At 35.6% G+C, this 7,057-nt stretch overlaps 1 pseudogene; it reads left to right on the top strand.

The window, feature by feature from the left end:
- The first annotated feature begins 286 nt into the window (after positions 1-286).
- On the top strand, positions 287-6,614 carry LOC119188483 (annotated as a pseudogene).
- The last annotated feature ends 443 nt before the right edge of the window (positions 6,615-7,057 follow it).

The raw sequence follows: 7,057 nt of genomic DNA, 5'->3' as shown, positions 1-7,057 counted from the left end.
TCGCTGTTTACAAAAATTATAAAATTAATAGCATTCATAATAAAAATTATTGTGGATTAGAATATCTATTCCTAGCACCGATTAAATATGTAGTTAACAAATAAAAATGTCCTGACAATATAATGTATATACTATTAGAAAGAGATGGCAAGGTCCTTTTAAGGTATACTCTTCGGCAAGGAATAGATTATCGTAAGCATTCCATTTGGATAATCTGTGATGTGGATATAACTTCCTTGGTTGTAAGTCAATCAATTTATTAAATAAATTGGGAATTTTATAATTTAACCTGGTATCCCCGCCTCAGTATCACAAAGTTTATTTTTATTTCCACAGTTGATATGCGTCATTTCAGTCTTTAAAAGTATTATTCAAAATAACTTTGAAAGTTGATCTTATTGCATCGGAATGCGTAATACTTGGACCAGTTTTATTAAAGAATTTGTGAACAAGTGACACTGATGTACATGTCTTTTAAGAGTGAGGTGTAATATGATTAACAGTTAAAACGAGCGTATTAAAAACATAAAATGTAAGTTGTTTATATGTAGGTACCAAATGTTAATGTAAACACTAACAAAACGTAGAATATAAACTTAACACACGTTTGTAGGTACCTACACTGTACAGTTAAGGTATTTTTTATTATCTTTATATAAATTTAAAACCCTAGGTCGGACGTTCGCAGGATAAGTTCAGAGTATGTTGTAATAACGCTTCCGAAGCGTGCATTGTAACTCATAAGTACACAACATCAAGTAGAAGTCCGGATAAGTAGGTATCAAGAAGAGCAATATCTAAATTATTTGTTTCACTGGGCACAGCACACAATAATGTTCTTAGTCGTAGCATCAGATGCGGTAAATAAGGCGGGGCCTAACCACACGGCGTCGTCGCCTACACATGTGGCTAAAATTAAAAATGAATAATTTTCCTGGTATTTTTGCATTATGTATGCAATCTTGTCTCTTATCCATAATTATAGTCAAATACACTATACCTATAAAGATAACCTACACTACTTTACGATAACATTACGTTTTACCCAGTAAGACTAAGAATGACGAAACAATAAAAAAAAATCGTAAGTATTACGTTCTGTTCCACGCATTCGTGACTGCTGTCCACAGAACAAGATGCTGCTGTCGTACGAAGTAATGATTATGACGATAATGATCACAAGTACACATCATATTTATCACAACTACTTCGGTACACTTTAGGACTTTTATTTCGCTAAATAAATCTTCACGCGTATTTAGCAGCAATATGTACCTATCTAATTATTTAAAAAAATAAATGGTACCTATATGAATTACTTAATACTCAATATTATTGTAAAAAAAATTACAGTTCTACAGCGCCTTTCGTTATATGCATGAAATATTGAAATCAATTCAGTTAAATTTATAGATTGTGGCTCCATGGTTTGTTGATCGAAGCTCCATGATTGACAAACGATGATGTTGCCAACGATAAAGTAGGAAAAGTCAAGATAAAAGTAGATGTCCAAAACCGATTTTTTTAAACGAGGATAATTTATATATATATATATATATATATATATATATATATATATATATATATATATATTTATTTATATATATATATATATATATATATATATATATAACAACTGACAGGTACTTACTTTATATAACAAAAATACAAATATCTAGCTATTTACCTCAACTATTTACCTATACTGCTGTTCTTTTGAAGAATCATTAAAAAAAATGAGTTACTCTGCCAAACATAATTTTTCTTTATTTTTCTAAAATTGAAAAAATTATTTTAAGATACCAAGCACCAGGTTTTTGTTCATGTATGTTTTTGTTAAAATTTGTTCGAAATTAAAGCGTGCGCCCATACAAAGTGAATACTTACTTACCAATGTCCTTGGTAAAGTTCAAAATTGTCTGTGACCAATGAGTGGGAATACCTAAAGCAATTATATTTCAAAATAATTCTAAAACCGCAGAAAACTAAAAAAAATAACACATAATATTAGATTATTATGAATTTTATAAAAAGAAAATGTCATCATCATGCTATATTCAGCATGTTTATTGTTTTGATGTATACTTTAGTGTTGCTAAGTTAAGGAGTTTATTTAATACTCAAACCGTATTATTAAACAAAAATGAATCACGAATTATAATTACTATAATTTGTTAAGAAGTGTTTTTCAGTTTAGCGATGTATTTTAAATACTCTTCAAACTAGAAAACGTAGGTACAGTATTAGATACTTATGTAACAAAGAAGGTAAGAGCCTGATGAAATTCCTCTAGTTCGCACCTGCATTTTTAATAAATCTGTATTTGTTTATTGATTTTATAGAAATTCTTGTGGTGCTCACATCAAAAGCACAGTACTGCGTTTTTTTTTTGTTATTTTGCTTCTCGGCCTACTTACGTTACCGAACGTGTAGATAATAATATATTGCATTTGTTATTTATGGTACTTTAAAAATATTTACGAAAATGAATTAAACCTTACATGTATCTTTACGAAGTACCGTTTTGTAGGAACAGAAAGCATACCTCTTGTTGGATCGTGTTAATAATTATAAAAAAATACATTTTCTACGTATGAGACATGTCGTTGGAAAATTTGCTAACATTTGCTGTTAGATTTCACGGTTACTTTTGTCAATAACCGAAATTTCTCTGATGAACTCTATTTGCATTAAACTAATTAAGTTATTAGTTAATTTAAATAATTGTAGTCTTCTCTTCAATTACAGATGACGTCCTACACTTCAATAACTTTGTGCGGAGAGAATTTGGGACTCCGACATCGTCATCTCAACTCTCTGGTCACTGAAGCAATCCAACAAGGAGTTCCATTACAACAGATTCAAGATCTTCCAGATCAAACTCCTGTAGATAGACTCTTCAAGATAGACCTAGCCTCGAAACTAAGAAATGTTGACTACATTCTGCAAAACATCAAGGACGAAGACATGTTGTACGTCAGCAGGGCGTTGAAAGCCAAGTGGCTCTTGGAACAACAACACCAGAGCATCATTCATCCCAAGTATTTGGAAGAAAACCTATATCCACACATGGTCACTACAGCCGTGAGTAAATTTAAGAACTGGCTGTATCTACATTTAAAAGATCCGCAAAGATGTGAAGATTTTTATATATATTACTCAGAAAGCAATTTCAACTACGCGATCAAATTTCCCAGGCCGCTGCCACGTCGAGTTTATAATATCAGAAGCGCCAAATATTTTAGAGAAACTCTCGCCTCACCACTTCAAAATTTTATGTGAGAATGTCCGCAAGTGGCGAAGATATATTTCGATAATATACTCGATAACGATGAACTAAAAGAAAATTTTTGGACAACCATCAGGGATTCTATAACAGTTTGAAAGTGGTATTAAAGTTGGACGCTGATATATTTTTTGAAATCACAGAAAAATATTTTGATAATAGATATAATCGCTCTCTCACAAAACATATAATGGCTCACCACAGGGAGAAGTTTGAGAAGAAGCCAGAGCTGTACGCGAGCATGTTGTTAAACACGCGAGCTCTAGCGGAGTATTTGAGCTCGGAAGAATCGAAAGAGCTTGTTCTAAAGCTGGTCCGAGCCACCTATCTCAACCGACAAATAGACTACAAGTATGTTGAACCTCTCATTATGAGGCTCCCCATTAAAGAGAGATCAGCTTTCAAGAAATTTGTTTTGTCGAAAAGGCAATTGGTGAATTGGTTGAAGCCTGGCCATACGATAAGCCGTGCTTGCCAAGCAGAAAGAGTTACTACTTTCACGTGTTTGAAGATCGCAAACCTTCGAAATACAATACATGTTATACGGAGGTTGACTTCAGCTGTATGCCAGAACAAATAACGTGTGCAAGATATTGCACCAGGATGGATTGTTATCAAATACCACTTCGCACGTACCTCGATAAACTCTTCGATGAGTATCGCTTCTTTAGTTTCGAACGTACATTATTCGAACTGCGTAAAAAATTATAAAGAAAGTTCGCCACAGAACCGGCAATACATTTTGCTGGTACTTGTTAGTAAGAGTGGAGGGCAGCCGGAGCTAGTTGCTCAACTCTTGCAGTTGTTAGAGCAGCACTGCAACGAGCCAACCAATGTGAGAGCCACCGTGGTGAGGAGTCTGGTAAAGCGCGCCGCTGTGTGGCGTCTACCCCAACACTCCTGGGAAGCGCTGTTAGAGTTCGCGAGGGGCCCGGACCTAGACGGCAGCTTGTCAAGAAGAGACTGCGCGTGTGAAGCAATAGAAGCTTTCTTAAAGGACTTTTCAAAGATGAGTATTAATATTGAAAGCGTAAAATAATAAAACAAAAGACCGGATTTGTTATTGGCAGCGGCTGAAGCGAGTCCAGAAAGGCAGCTACTGACGTCACTTCTGGACATGCTTCAACAGTATAAAGCAGACATCGGAAGTTCTGCTCTGATACCGGCTGTGGCAGTTTTAGCAAAGCGCGACTCATCCGCTGCAGAGGGCCTTCTTCGACGTTTATTCGAAGCCAAAATCGCTCGCCGAACGTTGTTCCGAGAATTCGTCCCTTTAATACAAACGGATGCTTCCTACTTAAATGCTTTACGACATGACACCTCAGTTCTTAATGTATCAACGTTCATTGATTTGGTTGAAAGAGATGAAATTCGTCCGGAACAGTTCTTACGCAAGATGGCTATATATTTTGCAGAAAGCTCCGGTATGACGGAGCGTTATCTAACTGAAAATGAGACGCCTTGTTCTCAATAATAAATCTATCGGAAAATCAATAGCACGACCACTGTGTATACTGCAGGGCGCGTGTTTCGGCTATCTGGAGTCATTGGATCCTAAAAATAAGTCTCTAACACGCTTCGCGGCCGCGATCAGAGCTAACATGCATGCAGGAAGACCGAAACTAGACATGAACAGTACGGCTTTGTCGGCCGCAGGCGCTAAAGCTGTTGCTAATAAAGTTCTTGTGTGTCCAATAGCAGATATTGATAAGTACGTCCACGATCTGTTGACGTGGAAGCGAACGGTCCGAGTGGCTCTGGTACTAGCGGAGAGAACAGGCAAAGAGGCAGATGCGTTCATCACAGCTGCCACTTTAAGGCCTACTGCTACTCTCAAGGCAGCTCTGAAGTATTTCCCTAGACCCGACTTCGATCCTCGAGTGTGGGATGTTTTCAAGCAATTAATTATCAATTTTGATTTTTCTTCAGAAAAACATGTTCATTTCCGTAAGTCTTTAATGAGATTGGATAAAATACCACTAAAAATTAAACCAGAATATTGTGAATTGATTTTCAAAGCTCTGAAAAAGAGGGCTGTCAGGATGCAATGAACATCTTAAGTAACACAGAGGCACTACTTAGAGATATAAGAGGAGATTTCATTGAGAACTTACTGCTAGATTATTTACAAGAATTTGATCCCCAAACATATAAAAAGAATAAGCGAGTTACAGACACGCATCTAAGAATGTTGGTAAAATGCTTGCTGCTTTGTAAATCTGCAGAAAGTACAGAAAAGTCGTTTTGAGATTCTTGGCACCCGTTTCCTGCAATTCTTGACAGTACTTCGCGATAAATTAGGAAGCTTTTTGAATGTATTTAAAGAAGTCCTTATTCATTTACAATATAACCAAGTATTCTTGGATGATACTTATGTTTCACCTTTACCTGTTATGGAAAATATATTGTCTTGGATGCGACATTCTTTACCGATCGAATTAAATTTTGACTTATACGTTCGTATACATTTATCAATAATGTATTTTAAGTCCATAAGACAGGGCTTGAAATCTCAGCCAGATATTTTAACAATGAAAAAGAAAACTAAGTGAAGGTCCATCAGTAGTCGGCTATATTTTCGGCCGAAAAGTCGCCCGGGAAATAAAACAGCTGAAGGAAAGTTATTTTGAGTCAGCCATCGATTTGTATCAGGGAGGTATTGAGGGTTACTTTAATGACTACTTTCAGTGTGATGACACTAAGGTTCAATTTATGAAAGCAGTAATAAAAGGCATTATGGACGGTAGTGTCGCCGATGAAGCGAGGGTTGCGCTGTATCTACTACAAAACGAAAGATATAATCTTAAGCACGAGGAGATTAAGGAGCTATATGGCATAATGAAGAATATTGAAGATGAGAAATTTCGATACTTTTTATTTGCTGATTTGTCGGACAATCCTGTATAAATTATGTACAGTTGGAGATGCCTAAGGACTTAATAACTTACTCAGATTACAAATAGTTGAAATTCTACTTTTGGTGGTTTTCTGTGTTTTGATTTACTAAAATAAATAAGAATAGTTTATCCTCACCCTATTCTACATACTATCGAAGGCCAAATATAATTACCTACCGTCATTGGTGCACCACATTTTTTACAAAGATGATTATAGAGCTAATTATTATATTAATCAATAATGTATGTAGTATGTTGTTTCAATTCCTTTACGTAAAATCTAATGTAATAATATTCAAAGTATGTTATGTTTTTTACACATATACTGATACCTATTCAGTGCAGAAATAAAACGCTTTGGCGAATACGTTCGCTAGAGCACTGATTCCCAATGTGGTCCAGTTGGAGCCCTAACTCCTAAGGGTCCACGTTAGCTTACAACATTAGAGGTGCACAATTCGTAAGCGGGGTTCACGAAAATTTATCTGGTTTGATAAGAAAGTTCTAAAATGTTACCTTGACTTCACCTATCGGTACGGGGATCCCAACATACCGCCCCGCGTTGCCTGGGAAGTATTTGTAATGCACTTTGTCTGCAAAACCTAAAAAAAAACATCCACAGAAACCAGCAAAATCGGAAAAGGGATCTATGAGAAAAAAGTTTGGGGACCTCTGCGCCAGAGTTATGAAATATTGTCTATCCTTGATCTCAGTTAAGCATTTAAAGTTTTTCATACTGAAATAGCGGTAACAGTTTATAGTAACTTTACTGTCGAGTTTTGACGGCAAACTTCAGTTAAATTTTAGTAAGGTATTGAAACTAGCCGCTATTAATTAATGCCATTAACACATAGGCTATTTTCTGTGCGGACAA

This window comes from Manduca sexta, unplaced genomic scaffold (genome assembly GCF_014839805.1).
Source record: "Manduca sexta isolate Smith_Timp_Sample1 unplaced genomic scaffold, JHU_Msex_v1.0 HiC_scaffold_3912, whole genome shotgun sequence".
Lineage (NCBI taxonomy): Eukaryota > Metazoa > Arthropoda > Insecta > Lepidoptera > Sphingidae > Manduca > Manduca sexta.
Note: the sequence above shows the minus strand (reverse complement) of the source record. Positions and strands in the feature narration are given on the sequence as shown.